General features: G+C 40.8%; 1 protein-coding gene across 8 annotated transcripts in view; it reads left to right on the forward strand.

Annotated features, from left to right (window-relative positions):
- tshz1 (teashirt zinc finger homeobox 1) overlaps positions 1 to 20,083 on the forward strand; it is a 324,830-nt gene that overhangs the window by 120,532 nt on the left and 184,215 nt on the right. For 2 of the 8 annotated variants that reach the window (XM_048202352.1, XM_048202355.1), the window contains one exon: positions 16,357 to 16,421. The exons of 5 other annotated variants lie outside the window; for them this stretch is intronic. The gene's annotated coding sequence lies outside the window, so the exon portion shown is untranslated. Of the gene's footprint in view, positions 1 to 16,356; positions 16,422 to 20,083 lie in introns of those variants that run through there. One more of the 8 variants, XM_048202350.1, reaches the window with a different exon arrangement.

Here is a 20,083-nt window from a genome sequence, read left to right on the forward strand (position 1 = left end):
ACGACATAAATGATGCCTTCGTAGAGCATTTGTAAGGAAAATATCGGCGGGCAACACCGCACACTGCAAGCGTAACATCAAGTGAAGCACGTGTTTCTCTCGTCCTGTGCAATGAATCAAGGGAATGTCCTTTAATTGTCCTGTAATTCGCTTCAACCATTCCGAAAATTATGAATCAATATTTTATGGAAGTGGTGTGTGTGAGGAATTGGAAGCAAGCAGAATACGGGTGTTTCTAAAACACACGCAGCGTCATCACGCATCTGCGGTTAAAAACCAAGCTCAGAATCGATTCTGAAATTCTCAGAATTGTTGGAAAGAGAATCACGATGCATCTACTTTTTTTTCTTCCACCCCTAGCTTTGTATTGCACGTTTCTTGCCCAGTGTTTTTCATTTAATATCCAGTTTTATTCAAAAATAAGGCACATTACGGATGTAAAATGGGTTGCGAATAGCCCTATGTGTTACAAAGTAAACACATTATGCTTACTTCTCTTTTGAAAAGGGCAGAGTGTCTGTAAATCCGAGGTTCTGTTGTGTAAATATAGTCATTGCAGAGTAGTTTGTGTAAGAAGGTCTGTAAGTGGCCATTCTCGCTCAGCCCACCTGGACAACGAAGCAGACAGCGATGGCCACGCTATCGAACCACAGCTGAAAAGCCTGCACTCATGTAATTTATTGTCAGTGTTTCCTTCACAGGAATAATTGTGGCGACTGGCCGTAGATCAATAGTGTATAGATTTTCAGACACGGGGTCTTGTAGCGCCTCTGTGTAAATGGGGGGAGTGGAGACAATGTGACCGAACCGTAATGGACGAGTGAAGGAGAGTGGATTCACACGTGCTCATCCTAAAAAGAATGCGGTTAAAAGATTATACAATTGTGCGTGTGATGGTGGGAAACGGTATCCTGTGCTCTGAAACCTTGCTCTAAAAATGGCCTCCTTCATCTGTGGCATCAGTGTAGCGCTAGTCTTGTGATTGCAGCAGAGGCAGACTAATCCACTAAGGAGTCTTTAACAGGAAATGGATAAGAGGTGTGCACACTGGATTTAAGGGTCCCCGGTGGACTCAAGCAGCCTGGAACAGCCACTTTCCTGAACAGAAACAGCTGCCGTGCGGACTGGCTGCAGGCCTCACAAATCGTAACGAACAGCAGCACACAACAGCGTATTGTTCTGGGACATGAACGCATCAGCCATGACTCAAACAGCACGTAGTGCAGTTAAGATCTGGAAGCAGAACAGATTGCGTCCAGCTGAAGTTGCTCCAAACTATTTATCTGACTGGCTGTGTGCGAGTGTCGCGTATACCCTGATGTACAGACTAGCATAAACTAGCATAGTGTTGTGTTGTGTTTTGGATGCTAGTGCTAGTTATTTATTTTAGGTGCAAGTGTAAGATGTTTTTGCTTAAAGGGTTAGTTCACCCAAAAATGAAAATTGCTTCAGGAAGCTTCGGAGCATTATGAATCAGCGTGTCGAATCAGCGGTTTGGAGCGCCAAAGTCACATGATTTCAGCAGTTTGGCGGTTTGACACGCGATCCGAATCATAATTTGACACAGAAGAATCATAACGCTCCGAAGCTTCCTGAAGCAGTGTTTTGAAATCGGCCATCACTAAATAAGTCGTTATTTTGTTTTTTTGGCGCACCAAAAATATTCTCGTCGCTTTATAGTATTAATATTGAACCACTGTACTCACATGAACTGATTTAAATATGTTATTAGTACATTAATGGATCTTGAGAGAGGAAATGTCATTGTTGGCTATGGAGGCCTCACTGAGCCATCGGATTTCAACAAAAATATCTTAATTTCTGTTCCAAAGATTAACAAAGGTCTTATTGGTGTGAAACGGCATAATAAATGACATTATTTTCATTTTTGGGTGAACTAACCCTTTAAAGGTGCCCTAGATTCAAAATTTTATTCATAGTTAAATAACAAGAGTTCAGTACATGGAAAAGACATACATTGAGTTTCAAACTCCATTGCTTTCTCTTTCTTATGTAAATCTCATTTGTTTAAAAGACTTCCGGAAAACATGCGGATCTCAACATAACACCGACTGTTACGTAACAGTCGGGGTGTACGCCCCAATGTTTGCATATGCCAGCCCATGTTCCCAACATTATGAAAGGCATTACACAAGGGCAGCCAGTAACGTCTGGATCTGCACAGGTGAATCAACAGACTAGGTAAGCAAGAACAACAGCGAAAATGGCAGATGGAGCAATAATAACTGACATGATCCATGATAGCATGATATTTTTAGTGATATTTGTAAATTGTCTATCTAAATGTTTCGTTAGCATGTTGCTAATGTACTGTTAAATGTGGTTAAAGTTACCATCGTTTCTTACTGAATTCACGGAGACAAGAGCCGTCACTATTTTCATTTTTAAATACTTGCAGTCTGTATAATTCATAAACAGAATTTCATTCTTTATAAATCTCTCCAACAGTGTAGCATTAGCCGTTAGCCACGGAGCATATAACCTCAAACTCATAGAGAATCAAATATAAACATCAAAATAAATACTTTACTCACATAATTCGAAGCATGCCTACAGCATGCAAGACGAACATCTTGTAAAGATCCATTTGAGGGTTATATTAGCTGTGTGAACTTTGTAAATGTGCTGTAATATAATATAATCGAGAGCTCGTGTGGCAGGGAGCCTGCGAATTAAAGGGGTGGCGCGCTGAAAAAATCAGTGCATAGTTAATGATGCCCCAAAATAGGCAGTTAAAAAAATTAATTAAAAAAAATCTATGGGGTATTTTGAGCTGAAACTACACAGACACATTCAGGGGACACCTTAGACTTATATTACATCTTGTGAAAAAGCATTCTTGGGCACCTTTAAATATTCACTCCTGGGCAAAAAAATAGACCAAAATTGCAAAATATTTAATTATCTTTTCATGGTCTGAAGCTTAAAAAATGTGACAAAACCAGCTTTCTGTTTATAATCCATATACAATTTGAATTAAAGTTTTGTTTTTCATGCTGCTCAGTACACTGCGAAGTTTCTTGATTTACAACTGTATTTAAATGCACAATTGAATCAGAAACTATAATGATTAACAGTGATGTAACCATAGCAACAGACGGAACAAAACAATCTTATGCTGTTAAAATAGATGTTCATTGTTTCTTTGTCCTTCATTTTTGTTTACTTTAAACATATACAATAGCTGCTTTACCTTTGTCGGACCAAACCGTTCTCATTGCTTAATCGTTCCATTTTGAGCAGATCTGATGTAATACAAATGCATCAGTCGTTGCCTGGGTAATGCAGTTTATAGATGATATGATATGTATCAGATCAGATACTTCTTTTAATTTTATTATTAACTTGCATTAACTTTGCTCAAATAGAGTTCTTGGCCAGCTACAGAGAAACTGGCAGCCAGGCAGCATAAGAGTGACCAATCCTGAGTGGCGACATCACTCACACATTCTAACAGCATGGTTCTGCAGTATTCCGGACGGAGAACAGTTTGTAATTATGCTGTGCCAAACCAAGCTTAAGTGGAAATATGACTGGAACGGTTCCTTACCGCTTTTATAACCGTTCGGCCAGACAGTGAAAAAGCGGCTAATGTTTACTTATAAACAAGGCTGCATGCTGTTTAAATGTATTGTTTATTTATAATTATCATCATAAATATTAACTAAATTTTATTCATTTATAGTTTATTTTTAAAAAGTTAAATAAAATGGTAAAATAGTTCCAACAGTTTTTGCTGTGGTACTGAAATTGGTACAGAGAACTGTGAAATTTTTACCTTTATTGGTACTGACAACTGGAATTTTGGTACTGTGACAACCTTAGTATTGTTACAATTAGCTGTGTAGGAACACACACAACGAGGAATATAAGTTCAAGAGTCAGAACTTTACTAGGCAATCCAATAGAACATAGAGGAACAGAGTTAACACAACACTGACAACGTAAAATAACCAACAACCCAAAGTGAGTGAGGTGACTGTTTATAAAGGAATTCCAGATGAGTGATAATGATAGTGAGTGTCTTCAGGTGCGGGTGATGATGATGACGTGCAGGTGCGGAACAGAGTGGATGCTGGGAAACGTAGTGCAGGAACCTGTGACTGTAACAAGTATATATATTTTAATATATTTAATATATATATTTTAAAGGGGTGGTTGATTATGATTTCACTTAACTTTATTTAGTGTGTAATGCTGCTGTTAGAGCATAAACAACATCTGCAAAGTTACAACGCTCAAAGTTCAATGCAAAGGTAGATATTTTCTTGTGAAGGATTCGCTGTTTAACTCCCTGAGGTCTGAAAACGCGCCGGTGCGTTTTGCAGGATTTTTTTCACATTGCAGCAAAACAGACTTAAAATACTCCGTCATTTCTTGTCATAGAGACATAAGTAATATATCAATTGAAACTATAGAATGTCTTCTTTTATTTGTGTACACTCAGAGTAAAAACAAAAAGTTGTGCTTTTTGCAAAATAAAGAAAACTAACATGATGCGTGATCTCTCGTCTCCCTCTGAACGAAGTTTTTGATTTGAGCTTGAAAAACAGCAGTCCACTAGAGAGTGCGCACGGACTTTGAAAGGGCTGCGCGCTGAACTGTGCACGAGATGGAGCGGGACACGGAAAATGAAGTAGGCCTAAGGCCTATAGCCTACCCGCGGGCGCGGCTTAAGACAACTTTTATTTTCTTTCACACACAGCACAGAGAAACGTCTTTCTAATAAACCGACCAAACTGCCTGTCAAGTGATAGATGAAACTGACAATGACTTCATCTTTTTTAACGACAAATGAAAGGCAATGTGGATAAACATTCACAGCCACGATGTACAGAACACCACACAAAGATATAGAAGAAAACGAATAAAAACATTTTGGATCAATAAACCTTAAAATATATTTAAAAATAACTGAAGAAAAGCCACACTGCAGATATACATTTCATATGTCGGCAAATCAAATTACATCGGCTAAACTGTCTGTGCAAGCAAGCTTTAACTCTACAGCGCAACATTGATGCACCAAAAAATTAATTCATTTAATAAAAAAAAAATTATATATATATTTTTTTATCAAACATTAATTTACAGAATTGAATTAGAACAGAAATATGATCGAGTCAAACTGCAAAATGCCTGAAGTGCAGGGGAACATATATTCAAAACACAAGCCACAAAAAATTAAATTAGATAACCCAGAGTGATCAATAAATAAATAAAGAAATTATTAAAATGACGAAAGTATAGCCAGAATTGTCAACTTTGTCTTTTTAACTGCAGAGACAATAAACGCTGAACTGGATTGGCAGTCTTTTTAGCTAAACACTCAAAAATCAAATTATATCCGTCTAAAATAGTTTGAAATCACTTGTAGCTACCCTACCTGATTGAGTGAGAAAAATCCAGTCTTTCATGCGATCTGCCTGTGTCCGTTTGAGTCTTTTCAAATAGCGCGCTATAGTCAGCTCGTTGGCCAGCAGAAGCGCCGCAGTGTTTGTCGTTGTTGAGTTCTAGGACATGAGCTGTGGCACAACTTGCATCATACATTTTTTGGATCATCTTTTACCATTTCAAAGTGCATCCAATTGTACACTTTATCCAAGACATTGTTAAAGGTTTAATCCCTGCCGCAAAGATGCTCCTCTGCCGGTCACAGATCATGGAAGTGAAACTTAAATCGGTCACAGGGGTGGTTGGATTTATTCACGCACATTAAAAATATTTATTAAAAGCTTCTTTCTTTTCACATTTTTATTTATGGTATTAACATAATAAAAGAACCGGTATGTCTATGTAAAATCAGTCAGATATTGAGCACCCCCATATCTCTTCTCATAACACCTCTGCGAAGATTCGACTGTGAGATTGGTAGTCGAATCAGGCTCCTCCTATCGAAGATTCGAATCGTCGACTATTCAGGGTCACCCCTACTCCTCAGTATAGAAATTGACATAAATATATAAGAATCCATCAATTTCCCTTTCGAGGGAACTCGCGCTGCGTCCGATAGGAACGCTTTGGGAACGCCTCCAGCGTGATAGCGTCTGATGCACAACTGTCAACTAGTCCAATGGCGCGAGTGAACGTCACGGGCGGGTGACGTCACGACCAGGAAAGGATAAATACACATCCGGTGCAACCGGCTTCAGCTTTTCTGCCTCAGCAAAAGCGCTCTATGTGAAACTGTCTTTGTCTATTTATTGTTGTCTGTCCCGTTATCATACAGCACAATATATATCAGTCATGGCGAACACACAAGCATTTAAACCGTGTGCTCCTCCCTGCCCTCGTTTTCTCTCGGGTGGGGATACACACGATTTGTCCGTTATGTGTTTGGGAGCGGAGCATGCTCTTTCAGCCTTCGAGGTGGCTGAATGCGAGCATTGTGAAAAACTTCCCCTGAGAACGCTCCGCTCCCGCCTCGCACTTTTCGAGGAAAGTGCGCAGGCAAGCGTTCCCCACGGCTCTGGACCCGCTGCTGCCGAGGCAGCGCGGAGAAAGATGTCGTGGGGCTCGCAGATGGATCTGTCAGCGGGGCTTGAGACGAGCACGAGTGCTTTTTCTCAGCCTTCACCTGGCAGATCCCGCGCCCCCTCTCTGGTGTCGGAAGCCCGCCCCGCGGCTTCTTCCGCCCAGGGAGAGGGCTCGTCGCATCAGCACTCTAGTTCTGAGGAATTAGACGTGCTGAGCGTCGATATGGGGGAAGATGACTCGCCATCACTTTCCCCTGAGTACGAGGAGCTGGTGGATGTGCTTTCTCGTGCTGTGTCAAAATTAAACATCGAGTGGCCAGCCGAGAATCTTGGCGCTCGTCCAAAAAGCAAACTGGACGAGCGGTTTCTGTCATCAAACAAAGCACTTCCACCACGGGGCCTTCCCTTTTTCCCTGATTTGCATGATGAGATATCTAAAACTTGGAAAAAACATATTCATCACGTCTTTTCAGCCCTCATGTGAAACACTACTCTAATATAAGAGGGCTGAAAGAGCATGGTTATGGGGCGATGCCCCGGGTTGAACAGACGCTTGCGAGTTATCTGTCCCCGGGTTCAGCATCGTCCCTGAAGGCCTCCACGCTTCCCACTAAACCACTAAAAGCTACATCAGGGTTAGTGGGAAAAGCGTATACGGCAGCAGGTCAGGCTGGTGCGTGCTTGCATACTATGGCTGTGTTGCAAGCGTACCAAGCAGACCTGTTGAAGGATTTGGATGCGGGGAGGGGATTGGCTCGGACGCTGTTCGAGAACTTCGTCGAGCCACAGATCTGTCTCTAAGAGCCACAAAGGAGACCGCCAGAGCTGTTGGGCGGTCTATGGCAGCCTTGGTGGCGACAGAGAGGCACCTGTGGCTTAATCTGTCTGAATTGAAGGATAAAGACAGGGCCTTTCTCCTCGACGCTCCGCTTGCACCTTCTGGCCTGTTCGGCGACGCAGTCACATCTGTTGTCGACAGGTTCCAGGAAGCTAAGAAGCAGGCGGAGGCATTTAAAAAGTATCTTCCACACCGCCATCCACCTTCTGGGGCTGCTGGGCGTGAGCAGTCCCAGCCGTACAGCTCCTCGTACCGAGCGCAGCAGAAAGAGAGTGTCGCCTCTCGAGCTCCACCCCAAAGACACGGTGGGCCGGGACGGCACTCTCAGCCCAAGCCTTCCAAGCCGAAGACAGACCTGAGGGTTTTGCTTCAGGCGAAGAAGGCTGGGCAGAAGAAGTCCTGACGCCAGTGGCGTCAGACTTCTGAGGGCAGCCCCACACGTGGTGGTGCGGTACACACCTCAGTATACGGTGCCCGTTCCACCTCGTGGCCCTCAGGGGGCCGTTCTGCCAACCCCGCCACCCTTGGTGCTTCGGGGCGCAGCGGTTCCCACCGAATTAGTGACGCAGTGTTCAGAACATCAACACGACACTGCGTCACATCCTCTGAGGAGGATAAATTTACATCAAAAATGTGCTGTGAACAAAACACCAGAGGCCAGCCTCGAGAGGCTGGTTCCCTTAGTAGATTTTCTGGTAGAGTGGAAATCTCTTCAAAATATCTCACGTTGGGTCCTGCAAATTATAGAGAAAGGGTACAAAATCCAGTTTTGGTGCCGTCCACCTCTATTCAAAGGAGTGCTGCATACGTCAGTGCTTCCTCAGCAGGCTTTGGTGTTGGAACAAGAAATAAAAACCTTATTAGCAAAGGAGGCTATAGAGAGGGTTCCGGTTGCCGACAGGGAGTCGGGGTTTTACAGCCGGTATTTCTTGGTTCCAAAAAAGGATGGGGGATTGCGCCCTATTTTAGATCTACGTCATCTGAATCGAGCAGTTCAAAAGCTAAAATTCAAGATGCTGACGTTAAGTCAAATCGTGACTCAAATCAAATCCGAGGATTGGTTTGTCACAATAGATCTCAAGGACGCATACTTCCATATCTCCATCCTTCCACAGCACAGGAAGTTCCTGAGGTTCGCTTTCGGGGGCGAAGCGTACCAATTTCGGGTTCTTCCGTTCGGCCTAGCTCTCTCACCCCGCACATTTACAAAATGTGTAGATGCAGCGCTGGCCCCGCTCAGGCTGCAGGGCATACGCATCCTGAATTATATCGACGACTGGTTGATTTTGGCACAGTCAGAGGAGATGGCGGTTCGGCATCGAGATGGCGGTTCGGCATCGAGATGTCGTTCTCGCACACATTCAGAAATTGGGGTTGAGACTGAATGCCAAGAAAAGCGTACTTACTCCACAACAGAGGACCACTTTTCTTGGTGTGGTTTGGAATTCAGTGACAATGCGAGCATGTCTCTCTCCAGCTCGCATCACTGCTATTCTATCAGCCGTAAAAGAATTGAAGCTAGGCCAGTCACGCACTGTGAGGCAGTTTCAGAGACTGTTGGGTCTGATGGCAGCAGCGTCCAACGTGATACCTTTTGGCCTGCTGTACATGAGACCCTTACAGTGGTGGCTCAGGACCAAAGGGTTTTCCCCGAGGGGCAACCCACTTCGTATGATCAAGATCACGCGGCGCTGTCTCCACGCCTTGATCATATGGAAGAAGAATTGGTTCCTGTCCCAGGGCCCTGTGTTAGGAGCTCGGTGTCGTCGTGTCACTTTGACGACGGACGCTTCTCTCACAGGCTGGGGAGCGGTAATGGAAGACCGCTCAGCTCAGGGTCTGTGGAAGAGTCATCAGCTCTCGTGGCACATAAATTGCCTGGAGATGATGGCAGTTTTCAATGCATTGAAGTTCTTCCTTCCAGACCTGAGGGGCCATCATGTGCTAGTCAGAACAGACAACACATCGGTGGTCTCCTATATAAATCGGCAGGGGGGTCTGCGGTCGCGCCCATTATACAAACTGGCGCAACAGATCCTCCTGTGGTCTCTGGGGAAGATGCTCTCCTTGAGAGCTATCTATATTCCAGGGATTCAGAATATTGGAGCAGACACTCTGTCGAGGCAGGGGCTGAGGCCAGGGGAATGGAGACTTCACCCGGAGGTGGTGAAGCTCATATGGGAGATTTATGGCCAAGCGGAAGTGGATCTGTTCGCGTCTCAGGATACGACGCACTGTCCACTTTGGTTCTCCCTCACACATCCAGCTCCTCTGGGGCTGGACGCCATGGTACAGACGTGGCCGAGGCTGCGTCTGTATGCATTTCCCCCAGTTGTTTTGCTCCCGGGAGTTCTGGAGAAAGTTCGCCAGGAAGGGATAACTCTATTGCTAGTAGCACCTCACTGGCCGAGCCGCATATGGTTCTCGGACCTGATAGCTCTTCTCGATGGCTCACCTTGGAAGATTCCGATCAGGAGGGACCTCCTGTCTCAGGCGGGGGGCACGATTCTGCATCCCCGTCCAGAAATGTGGAATCTGTGGGTTTGGCCTCTGAGGGGGCCAAGCTCATAGAAGCTGGTCTCTCAACTGAGGTTGTAGAGACCATTCTTCAGTCCAGAGCTCCTTCCACGAGGAAACTATATGCCCTGAAGTGGAAACTGTTCACTTCCTGGTGTCAAGAACGACAGTTGGATCCAGTCTACTGCCCGATTGGTTCAGTACTTGAGTTCCTACAGTGCCGTTTCTCATCTGGGTTAACCCCATCTACACTTAAAGTTTATGTGTCGACTATATCTGCTTACCATGCCCATGTGGATGGTACTACTGTTGGGAAGAACCCATTAGTCATTCGTTTCCTCCGTGGCACCCAGAGGCTGAGGCCTGCGATGCGCACGAGGGTCCCTGCTTGGGATTTGGCTATTGTGTTAGAAGGCCTATCTACAGCTCCATTTGAGCCTATTGAGTCAGTCTCAGATAAGTTCCTGACACTTAAGACTGTCTTCCTTCTCGCCGTATCATCCCTTAAAAGAGTAGGAGACCTTCAGGCCCTTTCAGTGTCCCCGACCTGTCTTGAGTTTGCTCCGGGGATGGTCAAAGCCTTCCTTTACCCCAAACCTAGATATATTCCGAAGGTTTTGACTAATGTTCCAAGGCCTATTGTGCTGCAAGCCTTTTATCCTCCTCCATTCATTACACCAGACCAGGAGAAGTCGAATCTGCTGTGTCCAGTGCGAGCATTGGACACATATGTCCACAGAACTGCCCTGTGGAGGAAAGCAGATCAGTTCTTTGTGTGCTTTGGACCACATAACAGAGGTCGTCCAGCATCTAAACACACGGTAAGCAAGTGGATAGTCGAGGCTATTTCACTTGCTTACGAGGTCTCTGGCCAGCAGTGTCCATTAGCTGTCAGAGCACATTCGACTAGGAGTATGGCGGCCTCCAAGGCCTTAATCTCGGGGGTTTCCCTCAAAGAGATCTGCGATGCGGCCGGTTGGTCCTCGCCACTCACCTTTGTAAGGTATTATGACCTTGACCTGGATGCAGCTCCAGGATCATCGGTTTTGCTGTCTTAAGTGTGCCAGAGTTTCACACAGACAGGTATTTGTGATTATGGCGTTTTGGTATATCGTTCCCAAAGTGTTCCTATCGGACGCAGCGCGAGTTCCCTCGAAAGGGAATGTCTCAGGTTACTTATGTAACCATAGTTCCCTGAGATAGGGAACGAGACGCTGCGTCGCGTTGCCATACTCCCTGCATCCCTGTGATCGTTTTGCCTCGGCAGTATTTAGCTGAAGCCGGTTGCACCGGATGTGTATTTATCCTTTCCTGGTCGTGACGTCACCCGCCCGTGACGTTCACTCGCGCCATTGGACTAGTTGACAGTCGTGCATCAGACGCTATCACGCTGGAGGCGTTCCCAAAGCGTTCCTATCGGACGCAGCGTCTCGTTCCCTATCTCAGGGAACTATGGTTACATACGTAACCTGAGACGATTTCTCCAAATGTGCATGCTTTTAAGCTAAAAGCCTATATGAAATGCCATAGAGGTAACATAATTGTTCAGACACTTTGCATCACAGAAATACATTATATTTTAAAGAATATAATAGAATACCATTATTTTAAATTGTAATAATATTTCCCAGTATTGCTGTTTATGATGAGCTGAGACATTATTACAGAGGGGTTTTTTTCACAGCCTACCTGACTGAAAGGCCTCATTAATATGCAAGTCATTTCAGGTCATTATTATGCGATTCTTTTGTCTTCTCAGGTGAGAATCACCCATTATTCAGTGGTGATTCACGCCTCCACGCATACTGTGTTTCTTGACAAAAAGTGTCTTACAAAAACTAAATCAATATATTGTTTTATATGAAGGAGTAGGCAGCATAATTTTTACATAATTCTGAAGCAAAAACTCTAGTCTACAACCTCCAATACCCAGAAGTCTTGTGAACACAGATTTAATATACTTTTTTTGGCCTTATTTCAGTGACTTAAGTTTTTTGTTTTTTCAATAACCACGCATAAACATTATTCCTTCAAAAATACAAACATGTACATACATGTTCCTCACATATTATGGTAGCCTAGTTTGTGCTGAATACAGTGTAATGACACTTTTGTCATTTATATGTTTATGAACAACTGAAAAAAGCACAAATGTCAGGGCATGTCAAAACTTCTCCAAGCCCCAAATCAGCCTCAGACTCCAGAGGGTTAAGGACTACAACAAACGGCTGGTAGGGACTACAACAAGCTTCTTCCCGGGTTGGTATCATCACAAACCCCAAAATTTACATAAACCCTGCCCAAGAACATGCAACAAAGGGGGCGAGGCCATGTTGGGCTGCTTTGGCAAAGAGGAAGAGTTGCTGTAGTAGAGTGTTGTTGCCATGCCGTCATTTTACGCCGGACTGCCTCACAAACGAGAGTCAATTCAATGCTGGATTTGCACAAAAGATTAACATGACGGCACATGCTAGTCAATGAGTTGAATCAACTCCACAGCAACTACATAAATTTATCCACTAACCATTCTGAAACTTCCAGTTGCATTCTAAAAGTTGTAACTTCTTCCTGAGTCTCTCCATCAGTGTCCAACTCCGTTTTCGAACAATGTAAGGCTGAACACCATTACTGACAATCGTCATTTTGCCTGTGTGAGATTCTCCAGCTTTATTGTTGTTGAGCAACCGAAGCGTGAGTTGTTAAAGCTCCGCCCTCTTTTGGAAAGTGGGCCAGGAGCAGCAGCTCATTTGCATTTAAAGGGACACACACAAAAACAGTGTGTTTTTGCTCACACCCAAATAGGGCCAAATTTGACAAGCTATAATAAATTATCTGTGGGGTATTTTGAGCTGAAACTTCATTCTGCGGACATCAGAGACTCATATTACATCTTGTAAAAGGGGCATTATAGGTCCCCTTTAAGTAAACTTGACTGCCAGTGATGCACTCTTTATGGAAAAAATTATCTTTGACATTTTGTTAAATAACTCCTTTTGTGTTCCATAGCCCTGTAGCAACTTAACCAAAGATATTCGCTTCTAGCATCCATCCATCCATCCATCCATTCATCCTGTTTTTCCTTATTTGAAGAAAGAAAAGAAGAAAAATAAGTCAATGGTTATGGTGCTTCTGAACCAGTATAAACCATTTTGAACCATCATAGACATGAATTTTTCAGCAGAGTATCTTGTATTATCTTAAAATATTCGCTAGTCATCCACTCTGTTTGCAGTTCTCCTAAAACTACTCTGTGAGAGTGTGTGTTGAGGGTCCTCTGCCACTCGCCTCATTTTCCTTTTCTCCTGAAGGACTCACTGAGCGCTGCCATTAAGCATAGGTGTCTGTTTTAAATATGAATCCCTCTCCTTCTGCTGAGACTTGTTACCTCAATAATTCAGAGCCTGAGAGAGGTGCATTATGGGCCTGATGTAGATGTGACATGAGTAGGCCCGAGACAGTGACGATAATTGATATGATAATGGGGCTTGAGGAACAGGAACAACAGCAACAAATAATAATTAAAGTATGAATAAATGATGGAGGTAAAACTGTTGGTGCAGAGGAGTAACACAGCGCACACAGATGGGACGGGATGTGTCGACGTCTCTCAGCACGTGTGCTGGGACTCTGGTGTGTGTGTGAGTGAATGTGAGACTGGATGGATGACATACATTGGTGCCTCAACATGTGAGCATTTATGATGCGTTTTTATGTGTTTCACAGCCCTGAAACGTAAACCAGGCTGTGATTTGTACAGTATGTGTTATATTAGGACTGCTTTTGCTGTTAGTAATATATCAGACTACTTTTCCTGTCACTGTTCGATGGAAAGCTGTCTGATGTTGACTGGTGCACAATATAACAAGTTAATATTCTCTAGAAATGATCAGAGTTCAAAGAAAAGTTTGAGGAACTTTAACTTTAAATTAAGTTCCCATTTAGTTAACGCATTAAATGGTTAGCTCTCCCAAAAATTAAAATTCTGTCATTAATTACTCAACCTCCTGTTGTTCCACAACCCGTAAGACCTTCGTTCATCTTCAGAACACAAATTAAGGTATTTTTCATAAAATCCGATGGCTCAGTGAGGCCTACATTGCCAGCAAGACAATTAACACTTTCAGTGCCCAGAAAGCTACTAAAGACGTATTTAAAACAGTTCATGTGACTACAGTGGTTCAACCTTAATGTTATGAAGTGAAGAGAATACATTTTGTGCGCCAAAACCCCCCCAAAAATAACGACTTTATTCAACAATATCTAGTGATGGGAGATTTCAAAACACTGCTTCATGAAGCTTCGAGGCTTTACAAATCTTTTGTTTCAAATCAGTGTTTCGGAGCGTGTATCAAAGTGCCAAAGTCACGCCCCCCAATGTTGAACCATTGAAATTTCGAAACACTTATGGCGTAACAAAGCCTCGTTTACTGAAATCACGTGACTTTGGCCTTTTGATACGTGCTCCAAACCACTGATTTGAAACAAAAGATTCGTAAAGCTTCAAAGCTTCATGAAGCAGTGTTTTGAAATCGTCCATCACTAGATATTGTTGAATAAAGTCATTTTTTTTTTTTTTTTTTGGCGCACTAAAAGTATTCTCATCGCTTCATAGCATTAAGGTTGAACCACTGTAGTCACATGAACTGTTTTAAATATGTCTTTAGTAGCTTTCTGGGCATTGAAAGTGTAAACTGTCTTGCTGGCAACTTGCAGGCCTCACTGAGCCATCAGATTTTATCAAAGATATCTTGTGTTCCGAAGATGAACGAAGGTCTTACGGGTGTGGAACGACATGCGGAGTGAGTAATTAATGACAGATTTTTCATTTTTGGGAGAACAATACATTTGTTACTGTATCTATTCATTTTTGTTAATGTTAGTTAATAAAAATACAACTGTTAATTTTTAGTTCGTTAACTCAGATTTTAAAAATGTATTAGAAAATATTAAAATTAACACTATTTAGATGTGTTTTTTTCATTGTTAGTTCATGTTAACTAACTGAACCTGATTGTACCGAAATGTTACCGAAATTTGTTTTTGTTAACTTTGTCCCAATTTCAAGACATGACTGGTCATGTGATCTCAAAATTGTGGCCTCCATGAGTAAGCGACCCCTTAACGTAGAATAAAATGGCTGTTTTTAGGCCGCTGTTATGTATGGAGTTTTCGTCTAAAGTTAGAGGACATTATTTTTGTTACGTAGGGGCAGGGAAAGGAGGAGAGTCAAGGATCCAAGTGAAGTAAAAATGTATTCAAAAACACAAGCAGAAATAAACCAAACAGGGAGCTAGAACAAAATGCAAAACAAGGAACGAGAACAAAATAATTAGATGCAAAACAAAGAATGGGAATACGATAATCAGAAAGTGTACGAGAACGCAACAGCCTTACAAACATGCAAAGACAGCAACCGACAACAGACTACTGAAACACAGACATATGTATACACGGGATAGTAAGGGGCTAATGAGGAACAGGTGAGGGTAATAAATTGTCTTGGAAACAAACTAGGCAGCAATGGAAACAAAAGCAACAAAAAGGAACAAAACACAGGAAGTGAAACACTAGAACAATGGGAACAAAGAATACTCTTCAACATAAGAGTCCTTCGTCACAAAACGGGGAACAAGGCAGTAATTGTAATTTTAAACGTATGTTTCAATTTATTGCTTTATTTATTATTTCTCTTCAAGGATAAAGGTATTATTTTCAATTATTTTAATCAACTTATATGATGGTGGAAAAAATTTAATTTGGCAAGAATACATGGCTACTTTTGAATCGTAATCAATAGAGAAACATGGTTTTTGTCTGCATAATGGCTGTAGTTACAGCATCTATCAGGAGGGGCTAACTATCAAAACTAACTAGCCAAACCTAGAAGTTAAAAAAAGAAGAAAACCTTTGTTACACAAATTGATATCTTTTTCTTTTGCCGTTTAAGACTAAGATTGCATGAACTTAGAAGTATGTCAGGTCAAATATATAATAAAAGTAGAATAACAAATGTTTTTTTTTTTTTTTTTAATGTGAGTACAGCTAGTCTTTAAAGGCTCTACAGTGCAAGTGTTTTAGCATGTAAAAACCCTTTTAACTGAACTAATGTAGCATTCAGCCTCAACCTCTCTCTCCCTCCCTGTCTTCATTGCAGACAGATGCATGAGATAGTGAGAGAGGGAGTTTAAAAAAAAGTTGAGATCTGCATAAAAACTGTTCAAGTGCGTAAAGCAGCCCCATCTGGAAGGCATCGAACAGGAATGAAGTTGTACAAAACCATTCCATTGATAATAAAGCTAATTTTTATGGCTCTGACAAGTATGTAATTATGTTCAGTGGCGCTTTTCAGATTTTATCACAGTCAATAAAGCGCGGTGGTAATTTCATTCCCATTTGACATATTTACATGGCAACATTTGACTGGGAGAATTAGTAACCACGAAAGGCTTGATAGATATGTTTTAATGATCTGTGACCTCTCATCTGTTTCCTGCCTGTCCCCAGGGAAAGCAACTTCCTGTTTGACCTCTGTCCACATGTCATCCCCTGCAAACAACAGCTGGGTGCAGGTAAATCACGTGCCGTCCCCCTCCTCCTCTAAAAGAATCATGTGTTTTGTGTGCTAAGTAGGATTTGGGCTAACACAATGATTTAGTATTGCCATTTAAAGTTTAACTACTTCAGGAACATCTGAGATTAATTTCAGCATCAGCACAGATGTGTCCACAGAATATCCTTGGTTGTAGCGTTGCAGATTTAAAGGTGCCCTAGAGTTAAATATTGAATTTATATTGGCATAGTTAAATAACAAGAGTTCAGTACATGGAAAAGACATACATTGAGTTTCAAACCCCATTGCTTCCTCCTTCTTATATAGATCTCATTTGTTTAAAAGACTTCCGGAAAACACGCGGATCTCAACATAACACTGACTGTTACGTAACAGTTCGGGATCATTAATACGTATGACCCCAATATTTGCATATATGCCAGCTCATGTTCAAGGCATTAGACAAGGAAAGGCAGTATTAACGTCTGGATCTGTGCACAGACAAGGTAAGCCAGCAAGAACAACAGCGAAAAATTGCAGATGGAGCAATAATAACTGACATGATCCATGATAGCATGATATTTTTAGTGATATTTGTAAATTGTCTTTCTAAATGTTTCATTAGCATGTTGCTAATGTGGTTAAAGTTACCATCGTTTCTTACTGAATTCACGGAGACAAGAGCCGTCGCTATTTTCATTTTTAAACACTTGCAGTCTGTATAATGCATAAACACAACTTCATTCTTTATAAATATCTCCAACAGTGTAGCATTAGCCGTTAGCCACAGAGCATATAGCCTCAAACTCATACAGAATCAAACTTAAACATCAAAATAAATACTTTACTCACATAATTCGAAGCATGCATACAGCATGCATGACGAACATCTTGTAAAGATCATTTGAGGGTTATATTAGCTGTGTGAACTTTGTAAATGCACTGTAATATAGTCGAGAGCTCGTGTGGTAGGGAGCATGCAATTTAAAGGGCCGGCGCTGCCAAAATCAGTGTATAGTTAATGATGCCCCAAAATAGGCAGTTAAAAAAATTAATAAAAAAAAAATCTATGGGGTATTTTGAGCTGAAACTTCACAGACACATTCAGGAGACACCTTAGACTTATATTACATCTTGTGAAAAAGCATTCTTGGGCACCTTTAAGGTTGGAGTGCCTTTCATTGTGGTTAGCTTTTGCACAATTAGCAAAACAGTTGGATCCTCACAAGTTGCCAAACATGTTTGATCCCTATGTTTCCTTCGATGTTTTCAGTAGTTTGCGAACTGGTGTCCAGAAGGAATGGGGAATGTATTTTTTAGGACTGTAATTATAACTATATTTTCTAGAGATGCACTGATGTATTGGCCAACAATCGGTATTGGCAGATAAAAGCTATTATTATCACTATCGACCAGCGGCCGATTGTTTAAAAACAGCCGATGATCAGGTCCAGTTATATCCTGTCAATCAAAAGGGTGTGGAAAAACGTGTTCGGACTGCAACTTTTTTTATTTTTACATTAACTTTTACATTATTTGTGTCACCTCCCTTCCAATAATCACAAAGAGCTTTGTGCTTTGTTACTTCTGATAAGAAACAAAGTCTAAGTTTTCAAATTCTGTCCATTTTGTCATGAAATTCAAACAATATGTGACGTGAGAGATTCGTTTTAGCGCCTCAGATCAAAGCGGCAGTGCGGAGCGAGAGTCTTTTCTTCCACATTAATACAAGGTATATCTCAAAAAACATGCATGAACATCAAAAGGTTTGTTGAATGATACAGTAGCCTACAACTTACCGGAATGTATCATGTCTCATGTAATCACTTAATCTGTGTTTCAACCGCGGAAAGACAATCAGCTTGAGAACAATGACGTCACATTTACCTCAGGAATGTTTTCCAAGTGTTCACAGTTCCTTAGTCAGCCATAATAAGAATAATAAAAAAAGCACTAGAGAGGAGCTTTTTTACTGTTTATTATATGTTTGGATAAATTTGCCATGAAGACAATTAAGTGTTTATGAAAACTGCTTTATGTACAACTAAGTTTTATACAAACATTTCCGTTTTTATTTGAGTGTAATCATTATATCTTAAAATAAATAGCAGCTGAATATAATTAGAGTTGCAGAGTTTTCATAGCTGGAAACTTTCCATGGGAATTAATGGGAACATATGGGAATTAATGGGAATATATGGGAATTAATGGGAATATATGGGAATAAACGTGAATTAATGGGAATAAACAGGGAATTTGCAAAATTGCAGTTAGCCTATAACAGGGTACTTAAATGTAGTTGAAAAAAAAAAAAACATCTTACAGCATAATTTTGGATAAAACAACCAGATTTAATGCAATTTCAGTTGAATTTTTCCCCTGCACATTCCTCAGTCACATTCACACAGCACACCACTTACTGCAGGGCTATTGAGGCCACACCCCCTACATACACTGTTCATTCCCCCAATCCAAAAATACAGAAAAAACTGTAATATTGTGAAATATAACTACAAATTTAAAATAATGGTTTTCTATTTTAATATGCATTAAAATATAATTTATTTCTGTGATGCAAAGCTGGATTTTCAGCATAATTTCTCCAGTCTTCAGTGTCACATGATCCTTCAGAAGTCATTCTAATATGCTGATTTGATACAACATTATCAATGTTGGAAACAGTTGTGCTGCTTAATATTTTATATAACCTGTGATACCTTTTTTTCAGGAATCTTTGATGAATACAAATTTAAAGAACAGCATTTATTGAAAATAGAAATATTTTGTAACAATATGCACTACCGTTTAAAATTGTGGGGTCAGTAATTTTTTTTCTTTCTTTTTTGAAAGAAGTTAATACTTTTATTGAGCAACTATGTGCGAAATTAATAAAAAGTGATATTAAAATGATATTGTTAGAAAAGATTTCTATTTTGAATAAATGCTGTTCTTTTTAACTTTTTATTCATCAATGAATCCTGAAAAAAGTATTACAGGTTCCAAAAAAATATTAAGCAGCACAACTGTTTCCAACATTGATAATAACTGAGTATCAAATCAGCATATTAGAATGATTTCTAAAGGATTATGTGACACTGAAATAAATAACATAATTGCTGCAATAAAAATATATTTAATTTACATATTTACTAAATTAAAATTAATTGAATGCGAAAAATGAATAACTGTTATTTCATGTAATGACCAAACAAAATGTTTATATTTATGTGATACATTTTATATAAATATTATACATTTATATAAATTTCCAATTAATTCCCATAAAATCTCATAAATTCCTGTAAATTCCTAAGTTTCCAAATTGGAATATTTCCAAAATTCCCCATGTTAAGTTCCCGTGGAAAGTTTCCGGAAGTTTACCGGAAACTTTCCGCCCCTTTGCAACCCTAAAGATCTGTTGTTAATTGTAACCGCTAATATTATAGTGTACTAAATAAGAGAGTTCCCTATATAGTTTGCAGCATTTTTTTGGGAGAATTTTTTTTTTTCTTAAGAAAAATCAAACTATCAATATCAGCCAATCTCATTCTGAATAATCGGCTATCGGTATCAGCAGAACAATTTAATATCAGCGCATTTTTTATATTTTTTTAATGTTTTAAAAATAAATCTTATTTATTATTTTATCTATGAAAAAAGTTATTTTCTAGCCAGAAAATT

This window comes from Megalobrama amblycephala, linkage group LG9 (assembly GCF_018812025.1).
Source record: "Megalobrama amblycephala isolate DHTTF-2021 linkage group LG9, ASM1881202v1, whole genome shotgun sequence".
NCBI lineage: Eukaryota > Metazoa > Chordata > Actinopteri > Cypriniformes > Xenocyprididae > Megalobrama > Megalobrama amblycephala.